A 13,711-nucleotide genomic window follows, 5' to 3' on the forward strand; every position below is an offset into this window, starting at 1 on the left:
ACAAGACTTGGCAACTGATAAAATGTGTGGAATGAAGACAAGTGAAGAGTCTAGGATCGATTAATCAATCAACAAATGTTTGTTAAGCCAGGCACTATGCTAGAGACTAGCAGAACCAGTTCCTTACTTCAAGGAACTTATAACCCATTGAGGAATATAACATGTATATATCTAAGTGTATAAAGAATACATCTGAAGTAAACAGTTCTGGGAAAAACAGTAAGTTCTAAGCAGCTAGGGAAATCGGGAAAGGCTTCAAGTGGAGCAGAGTCTTAAAGGTCATAGAGGTAGAGGTGACCATGGAATGTATTTCAGGCTTGGAGGAATGATTTGTACAAAGGCAGAAAGATGAGTGAGGTGTGAATGTCATGTGTGAGAAGAAGCAAAAAGGTGATGGATACAAGGCACAGAGACATACATTTTTGAGCACGTCCACTGTGTGGATTTGCTTTGCTGGGTGATGTATACATATTTGTTACAAGGGTGTTTTTTCCTCTTTCTTTCAGTTTATCAGGGGGATGGGTCAGAGGAGATGAAGGGGTAGCAACAGTCATGCTCTCCACAAAAAATCAGACCCATTTTTTTAAAGGCACAAAAGAGACCAGAAAAAAAATTCAGAAGGAAGCACAGACAAGCAGGACAGTTTTGAAAGTAACACGAGGGATTTATTGTATACTTTTAAGAAAATCAAGCAGTATGAAATGGAAATTCATGGTTTCATGAAGAATCCTCTTGCATTTTGCTGTGTGTATAGGAAAAATATTTTTGGTGTTTAAGTTCAAAATAAAAAAATAAAATTTCATTTAAAAAAAAAAGGAGATTGGTGCCAGGTTGTGACAGGCTTTAACTGCCAAATAGGGGAATTTATATAGCCCTTATAAAGCTCTGGATATCATTAACCCAATTCACACTCACACTGATGAATCAGGCTCCTCCCAACTCCACCACCACCACCCCAACACACAAACCCTCATATGAGAAACTAAACCAGTATGGTTCTAAGGGCCTGGGGCAGGTCCTACAGGGGTCCTATGTGAATCCCATAGGAATTCTTGAGGTTGACTGGAAGTTACTCCTTCCTTCTCAGGTGAGACACCAAACTGGGTGACAGGGCTTCCAAAATTCCTTTTTAGAACATAAGGCCATCCTAACTGGAATCTGGGCAAATCTCTAGGTATTCCTTTCTACACATGCACACCAAACTTTTTCCAGGAGTCCCTTACAATAGGGGATCCTCTTGGAAGACAAGGCAAATCTCCTCTGGAGTCCCATGCCAAAAGGCACGTGAAATTTCCCCCAGTGGATACTTGCCACTGAAAGGGTACTTCTACTGGAATGCCAAACTTACCTAATAATAGGACAAGTAGATTAAATGAGAGACTGAAGAAAATAAGATAAAGTAAGAAAGTATAAGGACCCTTACATAAACATTCGATCTCCACACTCCTTGTGACAAGGAGTGGGGGAGAAGGGTAGGGGATGGCTAAACAAGAAAAGGGATTAAGTATATGGGATTAAGTATTCCAGGTTTAAGGTCAACAGGCAAACCTTACTCTATGGATCTGCAATCCTTAAGGATGTTAAAATAAAGCAAATGGTCTAGGTCTAAGAAAAAGATATACATTTATTAGTTAGGCATCAGCATTTTAGTGATACAAAAATATGATTCTCATATTAGCTTCAGTATCAATACTTGAACAGAAGTCAGTAACGTAGCAATATTTAAATAGTCAGCAAATATAAAAGTCTGCAAAAATGATCTCAAAAAGGAACTGGTCTGACTTATCAAGGGAACACTCCAGGAAATGGACTATTCAATTTTAGCCTAAACCAAGGTGGGGGCCAGGGAGGGGGAGGAATTGCCAATTTTTCTCTAGTAGATTTCAAAAACAAGGGCATCCATTAACTGAAGTGCTGGGATTCCAGAAAATCCAAAATCCTCAATGAATGTGTAGGGCCCAGCTTTGTAGATAGAGAGAAAATTTATTTATTAAGTTCTTACTATGCTCCAAGCACTATGCCAAACAATGAGAGTACCGATACAGTCATAAAAAAGGACAATCTCTTATCCCCAAGGTGCTTACATTCTAAAGGGGAAGATAATACATAAAAGCGGAATTTGGTAGTAGAGTTAGGTCAAGGTGTCCAAAGGAGGGGCAAGGTGAAGAAGGAGTCTGGGGAGTCATGGGCTGAGACAAGTTTGAAGGGGTAGTGGGTGTGGGTGTTTTCTCAAATGGAGGTTCTTAAGAGGAACTGTGGCTGGTGAAAGATGAAATGACTGAAGAAACAAAGGTTCAGTCTTCAGAGTATATCGATTTATTAAGCAATACATGCCGGTTGCCCAACAAATCAGGACCAGGCCCCTTCCTCAACTTAGGGCTGAATCCCAATACAGGGGTAGACAGACTTTTATAAATTAGAGACAATTAATCAAATAAGGCCAATTAATTAAAAGGAAACTATGCGACATTAGGTAATTTCATTTCTAATTACATGAAAGATTAAAGACTTCCCAAGTTGGCGAGGGAAGAATGAACAAGTGAAATTCCTTGAAATCAAAAAAGGAGCTGTTCCACTCTCCCCCAAGTGTCTGTAAACAATCAAAGAAACATGCAAACAATAACTGATTTGATAATCAGCGTGGGGCCAGTTTTCAGATAACTTGTGATGTACAATTTTGAGAAAACTCCTTGCATTGGTCTTTGGATCTGAGTTTCTGGTCAATATAACCTAAGTCCTTGAGAGGGGTCTCTAAGCAGCAAGAAGAAGTAGTCTAGTTTCCCAGCCATGAAGGTCTAGGTTCAAATAATGCAATAAGGTTTTCTCTCAATTCCTTCAGTTGAATAAATTTTTCTCACAAACCAGAATTTGTACTAGACCCATAATTGAATAGAAAGGGAACTGAGCTAGCTCCAAAATTGAGTCACAAGATGGAAAGATGGAGTCAGTGTGGCTCACTCAATTTCTGCAATTAATCATTTGCTATCCTAATCATCTCAATTCTTGGAAAAGTCACCAATCAGAGGAGGAAGTTATAGGGGTGGAATGATTGTCAGTATGAATAGACTGTTCCCAGATGAGCATATAGTTCTTATAAATAAATAAATAAATAGATAGATAGATAGATAAATAAATAAATATATATATATATATATATATATATGTGTATACACACACACACACACACACATATATACATATATATAAGAACTTATATAAGAACATATAGTTCTTATAAAGCTCTGGGTATCTTTATCTTAATTCACACTCATATAGATGAGTCAGATGCCCCAGAAGAAGGCTACATCTTCCTTTTGGGGTTCTAGGGGTATCCCTGAAGGTTTGAGTGACTCTTCTATAATGTTATTTGTTCAAGCCCATATTCCTATGTATTTTCCCAATGTTAACCACCAGTGATTAGCACCTAGTATCATTTAATCAATTAACAAGCGTTTAGAGAGATTCACAGAAGGAACAGCAAGAACAGAAATTACAAACATTTCCCCCACCACCCGAGGGAATATTCTCCTCTACACCACCTTGGTCTCCAGGGAGAATGAACTCAAACTTAGGGTGGTTGCTGAAAGGCATCAAGCCCAGCAAGCTCAAGTTAACTTCAGCAGGGATGCAGGTGATTGTTTCCTTTTGATCTATTCTGGTCAAACCGGTTATTCAGAACTTTGCTCCCCAGTCTCAGCTGGCCACAAAATCTGGCACAGAATCTGGCTCCTGGACCTCTGATGGCTCACCAGTCTGACCTTTGGAAGCTCACAAGGCTACCGCTATCTCCAATGCTTCACTGAAAAATAAGAAAGAACAAATGCAAGAGGTGGAGGCCCGACCTCCGTATTCATAAGTCACAAGTCAGCCCTGGGTGGGGAAGCCTCTTTCCATCCAGAAGCTTACAGCATGTTTGTCTCCTTGAAGTTAGAAGGCAGGAAAGATTAGAGGGTTGCTTTGGCTGGTTAGTGTCTTTTGAATGTACCCCAGTTCTAGTTCACCAGTCAATCAAAAGTCTGTCTTTTCACCTTATGGTTAGACGACTGGAACCAGTTACAGAATATATATGCATGCTCAGTGTAGGAATTGCATAACCAGAGCATGTCACGAATTCTTGAAATGACTGGGCTCATTAGCCAGGCCCCTGTAACAATTATATTTTATCTTAGGGACAATGGGGGAGGGGGGGCCCTGTAGTGTACCGAGTAGGGAAGTAACATAGCCAGACACATACTTAAGGAAAATCACTTTGGCAGCTGTGTGGAGGATGGATTAAAGTGGGGGAGAAACTTAAAACTGAGAGACCAATTAGACAGCTATTGCAAAAGTATTAATGAGAAGAGATAAAGGTATGAGCTAAGGTGGTGGCTGTGTGAGTAGTGAGATGCCAGATAGGAAAGATGTTGTGTAAATGGCAACATTTGGCAACTGATTGGATATGATGGTTGGTAGGGAGTGGGAGAAGTCCAGGATTACTCCGAAGTTTTGAAACTGATAGCCTGTGGTGATAGTGGTTCCTTGACAAGAAATAAAGAAATTTAGAAGAGAGGTGGTTTGGAGTGGTGGAAGGAGGAGGGAGAAAATAACGAGTTTTGTTTTGAACATTCTGAGCTGTTCATGGAATATCTATTTTAAAATGTCTAATAGTTAGTTGGAAATGCAGGACTAGAGCTCAGGAGAAAGACTAGGGCTGGATATAAAGATCTGGGAATCTTTTACAGAGATGCTAATGAAACACACTGGAGCTGATGAGTATGCCAGGGATGCTCAAGAGTGTTAACTTTGACAAAAATAGGAAAATTAGCAAGGGTGTGGGTCTTGGGGAAAAGATCATGTGTTCTGTTTTGGAAATGTTGAGTTTGAGATACCCATGTGGGAGAGAAAGTAGGAAGGAGAGTGATCTAGGTATCTCCAATCAACTGAGTCCACCAATCCACTTGTTAAAATGGTAGGATGTCAGATGTGAGTAGCTCACTTTTAGTTTGTAAGAATATAGGACAAGAATCCATTTAGACCTCATTTCCAAGATGTAATGAGCAAATAACAGAGATAATGAGATGTGAGAACGTGCTCTTTACAGACTTAGAGTGGCCACAATTTCATAGGAAAAACGCAGGAAACTCCGCTGTGCACTGACAAAGACAATAGACTTCCTCTGGACATGGATTGCCCTGGTGACTTTTCCTTACACACTCATTAAAGAATCAATTTATTAAGGGCTTTCTATATTAAACATTGAGGATCCAAAAGTGAGGCAGCCCCTGCCCTTAAGGGGTAGACAATATGTAGAGAATATGTACAAAATGAATCTAAGGTTGCTTGGGGAGGAGATAAGAAAGAAACTGAGAGTTTCAAAATAGGTTAAAAATAGGGAACTGAGCCTGGTAGAGCCAGTCCGATCAAGACAGCCAGTCAGCTCTTAGGAGTACTTCCCCTTCTTCTTTCATCTTGCAAAGGTCTGTTCCAAACTTTGTCTGCTCTTCTCAGACTTCTCACCACCCCCTCCTCCTACCCTTTCAACTAAGGACCTCTACTCATACTTTTCTGATATAACATTCCCTCACGGCTCACTTGCCCAACTGGCACTTTTACTGGTAAGCTGTGACCCCAGAGGGTGGTTGACTACTCTCGCCTTGCGGTAACTAGGATTTAGGAGTTTACCCATTAGCCACATATGCTCTTTAAGTTTAAGCCCACTTCTCCAAGGATAAAGACAAAGTGTGCCCCCCAGTTTGGGGGGAGGGGAAAGGGGAATGTCTTTTTTTTTACTGCCCTTGTTATATTTGCTTAGTAAATACCATTTCTAAAAGATAATTAATTCTTGGCTTCATACATGCCCTATCAATGGGGAATACAATGCTGGTAATTCATGAATGATAGTACTAGAAACCCTAGTGGCCCTTAGGGTTACCCACTGTTGCTTCAATGGTTTTCCAGCCTTTCAAAGTTCATAAAATTGTCACTTGGTTGGGGGAAGTGGGGAGGAAGGAATGAGATAAACTCCATCCTTTCTCCCTTCTTCCCTCCTTCCCCCTAAAAGCAGAAGTCTTCTTAACACTGGATTCAACCATCAGTGAACTCATTACTGCTGGCATCTAAGATTTAGAACTTGCTTTCTTTATTATATATAGAACCAGAGTTTTGTTTGATTTTTTCAGCCAACCACAAGATATTTCCTGTGTGGCATCATCTACTTTTATCCAATGATCCAAAAGCCCTAAAAGCCTTCCCAATTGATTAAGGATTTTTTATTCACAACTAGGACAGCTAAGTGGTAGTAGATAGAGTACTGGGCCTGGAGTCAGGAAGACTCATCTTCCTGAGTTCAAATCTGGCTTCAGACACTTACTAACTATGTGACTCTGGGCAAATCACTTAACCCTGTTTGCCTCAGTTCCTCATCTGTAAAATGAACTGAAGAAGGAAATGGCAAACCACTCTAGTATCTCTGCCAAGAAAACCCTAAATGAGGGGTTGAAGAGTTGGACACCATTGAAACAACTCAACAACAAAATTCATTCCTAGTTCACTGTTGATTGATGGATGAATTTGAGATGTCTGGGCCTTCTGGGATTAATTGGGATCAGGTTGGATCTCCCTAGCCCCTTACAGGAAAAAATGAAGACCAAACTCCCTCTTTTTCTTGCCTCATAATCTGGCAATCCTTTGATACCATGCCTCCCCCCACCTCCCCACAAAAATACACTATTTCCTTTGTAAATCCAGTCTCTGATTAAAGGGTGACCCTGATGGCCAACCTCACTGCATATATGACTGATCACATTCCCTTCTGTCTCCTCCATCAGATGGCCCTCATTATCCTCCCCTCTCTTTTTCTTTTAATCTCTCCCTATCAGCTAGCTCCTTCCTAAAAGCCTTCATACATGCCCTATGAGTTGAGGGACAGCCAAAAGGTACGACTTACAGAACACACAACTGTAGATGTCCAGTAACAGTTGGTAACACAAGACTGGGAGTCAGAAGAGAACTGAGGGCTGTGTAGGTAGATTTGGGGTTTATCTGCATTAAGATGATAATTAGAATATAACAACATCTAGGCTATCCACCCTGGGAGGCCTGTGGTTTTGTAGATTCTGAAATATCACAGACAACTATTTTGAATAAAGCATATATTTGAGCAAAGCACATATTTGAGTCCAAACATACACTGTGTTCTAGCATCCAAATTTCTTTGTGAGCAGCCCAGTGCTCACTACTAAATAAAAGTTGATTCAGTTTCAGGAATCACAGTATACTATATATTTGCCTTTGTCTAGGTTTTTTTTTTTGGAGGGGAAAGGGATAAGGGAGATTTTCTTTTAAAAATTCATAGCTAATAATAAGTGATATTTATATATCACTCTGCAGTTTTCAAAGTGCTTTACATATTTTATGATCTCATTTGGCCCTCACTCTATATTTGTCAGGGTAGACACTACAGATGTTATTATCCACATTTTATAGAAAGGAAAACTGAGTCTTAGAGGGGGTTGATGACTGAAGACAGTTAGTAATTGTCAAAAGCGGAATTTGAGCCCAAATCCTCCTGACTCCTAGCCTAATACTCCAACCATGCTGTCACTCAAGACCTTCATTGCAGAAAAATCATGTACAGCCTTGATGCTCAACACCTCTTATTTCCTTAATTATGTGTTGTTTTATAATAGGGACGATTCCTCCTGATCTAATATAATGTTTGTTTTATTTGGGGGCCCTGTGATACATTTGATGTAATAAATAAACAGATGGATTATGTAGCATGCCTCTCAATGTGACAGCTGGTTCCTGTGTACTCTCTTTTCCAGGAGAAAGGCAATGGAGGAGGTGTGTTTATGCCTGTGTGCTTTGAGCAAGGCTGTGAAAATCTTCAAGCACTTGTAGACATGTGAGTGCACGTTTGTACACGTACACATACTTAAAAGCCCTGTAATACTCAGAGAGCACTTTACTCCAAACACTGTACAAACAATGCCTTCCTCTTCAGGACATAAAGTAGGCTGGTACATGTGCTGGTTTACTTTATTTTCAATACCATAAAGACTTCTGCCTCAACCATGAGAAAAGTTACAGGAAGCAAGTAGTGGAAAGTGTGCTGGTTTGGGAGTCAGAGGACCTGAATCTGAATCCTGACTGCCTCTTGCTAAATGCTTGAACAGGTATTTTGAGTTCTCTCAGCCTTGGTTACCTCATTTGTAAAATGAATGGGCTAAATTAGATCACCTATAAAGTCCTTTTTAGCTCTAAATCTATGCTTCTTGGGGGGGGGGGGGCTTTTCAGTCCCCTCACGCTCTTTCCCAAAGCATTCCTCCCATTATCACCCCCACCCAGTTGTCCCCCAGATTCAAGCTGCCTGTTCAGTGTTGTTATGTAAGTCATATGTCCATTTACCTATATGTGCTACCACATAAGCTTGTGTGCTTTGTGTGTGTGTGTGCTTTGTGTGCTTTGTGTGTGTGTGTGTGTGTGTGTGTATATTTGTGGCTACATGTGTCCCAGAGCAGTGTTTGGGGCATGCTTGTGTGGGAGTTTGCATTTCTGAGAACAAGTGCTTGGATGTGTCTGGCATGTTGGCCTCGTGTGAAACGCCTAATGGCATTCTCTCAGAGGAAGGTCCCCTAGCCCTTCCCTTAAAGAATGGAGGTGTTTAAAGGTATCTCTTAGAGACAGGCACAGCCAGGGCAGCCTAACCCCAGAACAATGGGTCCTTTCAGCAATCCCCTTTAGATGGATGGCTTGTCGCCATGACAACCACCCCATTATTGAAAGTCAGAACCAGTTCCTGCTTCAGACACTCTCTTTCTCCCCTCTCCCTCCATCCTCCCCCCCTTCACCCTCCTAGTGCCGTATGGTGTGTGTGGCACTGGCAGCTGCTGTCCAAAGAGGCACCTCTTTGTCTAAAGAGGATGAAAGACATTTGGGTTTCTCATCGCCACTGTTTCTCTCTGCCCCACAACTTTTCCCCCCTTTCAACACCCCGTCTCATGAAGAGGGGAACAAATGCTAGGGACAAACCATGTTGCATGTTACTGCCTAAGTCCCTCATGTTCATTTCCTCTGTTATCCCCATCCTCCCCACCCCTGCCAGACACACATCAATTCTCTGGTCTCGAAATCCGTACTTACACAAATCTCTTGGACCCACTTGGGACTCTCACCCTGAAGTGTAATTTCCAGGCCCAGCAGCGTACCTTTTAAGCCACAGATTTCTTTTTCTGCCCTGTTTGTTGATTCCTCTGGCAAAGTAGTCCCCCCACTCGATCCATGTGCATCACTTGATTTAGTGTGATTTTAAATGAAGGGTTTATACATGCTGCTGGCGCAATGTCATGTGTCCTTATGTCTGAAAGTTAATGGACCTGCTTAGGACCCAGTAATCATAGACTTTCAGAGTTACAAGGGACCTCAAAAGTCATCTAGCCCAACCCGTACATGATGAATGCCCTTGACAACATTCCTCAGCAAGACAACATCAAGCCTCTCCTTGAAGTCACCTGTGTTCCCTAACGTTGTTATTGTGTAGTCGCGTCCAACTCTTCATGGCCCCATCTGGGGGTTTTCTCAGCAAAGATTCTGGAGCAGTTTGCCATTTTCTTCTCCAGCTCCTTTTACAGATGAGGAAATGGAGGCAAGCAGGGTTAAGTGACTTGCCCAGGGTCACACAGCTTGTAAGTGTCTGAGACTGGATTTGAACTCAGGAAGATGAGTCTTCCCTACTCCAAGTCTGGCACTCCATCCACTATGCCATGTTCCCTAATACAATGAACCTATTCCTACTACCCACCTCCCACATAAACAGATATAATCTTTGAGTTCTTGAGGTCAATAAACACATCCTGACCAGTTCCCAAAACTGAGTTTGGAGGTGGAAGGGTGAAGAGGCAATATTCAGTTCATGTGGAAGATAAAAAGAATATAGTGGTGATGGTATAAAAACTGAAGGAGTCAGGATATCATGAAGGAAAAGGATCAAACAATGATAGTCATTTCCGGGAGAGGAAAAAAGAAAAGTCAAAGATGGGCATATGGGTGGAACACAGAGGCATTAGGGAAGCAATGAAATACTGTAGAACATGAATGGAGAGGAAATGGTTGAAAAATTAGAAGACTGGGGCAGATAAGTGGCCTAGGAGGTCAGGAGGTCCTGAGTTCAAATCTGGCCTCAGACTCTTACTAGTTGTGTGACCCTGGGCAAAGTGACTTAACCTTGATTTCCTACCCAAAACAAACAAACAAAAAATTAGGAGAATTCTTTTGAATCATGAAATTTTGTCTAATGGTGAAATTGGTGCTTGCCAGGAAAACTGGTAGATCATAGGATTTAGAGCTGAAAGGATCATTTAGCCCAACTCCCTCACTTTACAGGTGAGGGAAGAGGTTTGTTTGAAGGAATCACTGCTCCAGATTGATAAGACTTTCCACCTTCATACATTAAAAATATATGTGATTTTCTGTTGCCAGTATATTTTAATTTCTTTTCCAACCAATTAAGCTAAAACTTTTAACTTTGAGGCAATACATGTAGAAGTTTTGCCCCATTTTAAGGTATAATAAATGGTCAGGAAACTCTTCTACCAAGAGAGGCCAATTCCTGCCATTCCAGCTTTCACAGCCTGTCCCCACCCCACCCCAGCCTATCTCTAGTTTCACTTTTGGTCACCACTCATATAGTGTTGGGAAGTCCAGAGGGTGAAGGACAAGAAGCAAATTGCTCTGTGTTTTTTTTTCTGTTGTTAAGTCCTCCAGCTGGTAAACAGGAAATTACCAAGTCTGGCAGAGGAAAATTTTTCTGACTAATTCACATCTAGACTACCATCTATAAAATAGTAAGCACCTTATTTTGAAAACTTTCTCAGTCTCAGGGACCAAGTTGCCTTTTCTTTTTATGTTTCCAAAGATAAATCCTGAAGAGCAAGCTGAGCAACTAACTGATGTGATTTAGTTAAAATTGCTATTTTTTTCCAGTGATTTTAAAGGAAAGGTATAATTCAGTATTCTTATCTTAAATCTTAGCCAATGATTTGATAGCTTTAAAGTGACTAAGATGCAAAACTTTCAAAACACTTCATATTCTGTCTGAAATAATTACACTTGGCTCTATTTGCAATTTCACCTTATTTTATGTTAAACTTTTTTTGCTTCTTGGGTTTAGGCACGTTGACTATGTAGCAGGAATATATTTAATAATTTTTTTTTTTTACTTTGTAGGGAAAAAACTTGAGATTGGCTAGTTGTAGAAGGGATTCATGTTCTAAGCAGGGGGCTGAACTCAACATCTTCTAAAATCCCTTCCAACTCTAGGATTCTAATTGGGTCAGGCATGTGTCAGTCCAAATCCTCTTATACAGACCTTTATCCATAGCAGCCTGTTTGTGTAGAGGTTTTCACCGGTTCTTAGTGAGGGTCTTTAGTTGCTTAACCTCGAAGGGCCTCCAATATTATAGAGTTGGAAGGTAGCTCATTCAGTCCAACCCCTTCATTTTAGGAATGCAAGTCATCCTTTCTGTAATGTGGTTAGAAAGATGCTAACACTGACTAAACTACTTACTGATCCTCCTTCTTACTTCTCTCATGCCCCTTCCCAAAATGGGACATTTCTTTTTTTTTTTTAATTGTTATTGATGTCTTTTGGTTTTACGTTACTGACATTTCCCAATTTATCCCTCCTCCTTCCTCACCCAAAGAGCCAAATTTGTAATAAAAAAAAAATTTAAGGGAAAAAAATAGTTTAGCAAAATGAAACCACATATTGCAAAAGCATAGCATTATATCAGGGGTCCCACATCTGCCAAAAAAGGGAAGGAAGAATGTTCTCAAATCTCTTCTTTGGGCTACTAGTGGTAGGACAATTAATTCTGAAAGGAGACGTTTGTATATGTACTGATGTAAGTATATGTACTTTATTACAGGTATCAAACTATGATGGTAGGGATTCTATTGCCTTGGTAGAAAAATTTCTAATGATAATAATAATAATAATAATAACAACCACCATGACAACAAAAACTAAATATTGAAATTTATATAGCACTTTAAGGTTTTTAAAAGTAATTTACATATATCTCATTTGCTCTGTATAATCCCATGAGGTAAGCACTATGGTTATTATTATGCTTATTTTTACAGATGAGGAAACTGAATCTGAAAAAGCATAGGAGCATAGATTTAGAGATAAATAGGACCTCAAAAGTCAACTAGTCCTACCCTCTCCTTTTACAAATGAGGATGTTGACTCCCTGAGACATTAAGCAATTTGCCCAAGGTCACACAGGTAATAAGTAGCAGAAGTGGGATTTGAACCCGAGATCAGAACTAGTGTGCTTTTTTCCCATTAAGTGATTTTTCCCAGGAACTATTAGACACTTGATTAAATGGGTTACTGATGAATGATTTTGAATGTTTCCCCAGAAATCTTTATATGTCTATCAGTCAGACAGATAAGCTCTGAGTAATTGGAGGTAGGCCAGCAAATACGCTATCAAACTTACTTGCTAATGGATCAAATCAGGCTGTTTACTGGGCAAGGGATGAATGCAGAAATGGGAATAATCATATTCTACTCTAGGACTCCAAAACTGTGGAAAAGGTAGGGACCCAAGTGTTATCAGAGCTTTCACTAGTCAAGAGCTGAAGTGACTGGAGGGTAAATAGAAGTGCATTTATTCACTCCAAATCAATTAATGTATGCACAGCATTAAGAAATGGCCAATAGGCATCAAGCATCATTGCATAGGTGAACCTTCAGGCTTGACCAATCACAACAGGGAAGTCCAGTACCATTACACCTGTGTTGTGTAAACACAGAGAAAGTAATCCCACTGATACAAAGTAGGCCAAGGTATAAAAAAAAATTCAGTCGGGAAACAAAGATTTTCTGAAATGAATAGTTTGAGTAGATTACTTCTGTTTGTGTCAGGCCCTCTGGATTCCTACACCATATAAATCGGTTGTTTCCACAAGTTTATACTTATAAAAACTCACAAAAGTTGTCACTCTTCTTCAATCAATCAAGATTCCAGGCCTCGCTATTTTCCTAGGCTTGTGCTATTGTCTGGAACTGAGGCTTCCTTCAGACCTATCACTTCATTAATTCATTCAATCAATCAATATTTATTAAATGCCTGATATGGACAAAGCATTGTGCTAAGTGCGAGGAGCTTGTCTAAGGAGAGGGAAGTCTGTTCTGAGGAGAAATATAACCAAGATATAAGATGCATATTTTGGGGAGGGAGGGGTTGTCTATAAATATATATATACATATATATATGTATGTATGTATGTATATATAGACATGGCTTTTAGGTGGCATGGGTTGATATGCTGGGAAATCTTGCCCACTCTTTGCAAAAAGGAGAAGAGTCTTGCCTTCACCAACCACATGCAGCTCGTAGGTAGAGGCAGTCAAGGTCCAGAACAGCCAACGTTAGGCAATTTCTTTTCCAGTCTCCAAGAGGGTTATTGGGCTAAAATTCTATCTACCTGCCCTCTGGTCTAGGGGTTCAAGTGTGGATTCTGAAGAAATTCTTTGATTCCTCCTTTGATCAGTCTTAAAAGGAAGGGTAGCTTACACTTGTCAACCCCTCTCCACTAAATGCTAGTTGCATAAAAGACAGTCTCAAATAGTGAATAGCAAGTAATTCTAGTTATGCAAACAAAACAGCAAACCGAGATTAGAGAAGTTCTGCAGGAAATACACAGGGAGAAAGAAGTTCT

Source organism: Phascolarctos cinereus, unplaced genomic scaffold (assembly GCF_003287225.1).
Source record: "Phascolarctos cinereus isolate Bilbo 61053 unplaced genomic scaffold, phaCin_HiC Scaffold_2;HRSCAF=192, whole genome shotgun sequence".
Taxonomy (NCBI): domain Eukaryota; kingdom Metazoa; phylum Chordata; class Mammalia; order Diprotodontia; family Phascolarctidae; genus Phascolarctos; species Phascolarctos cinereus.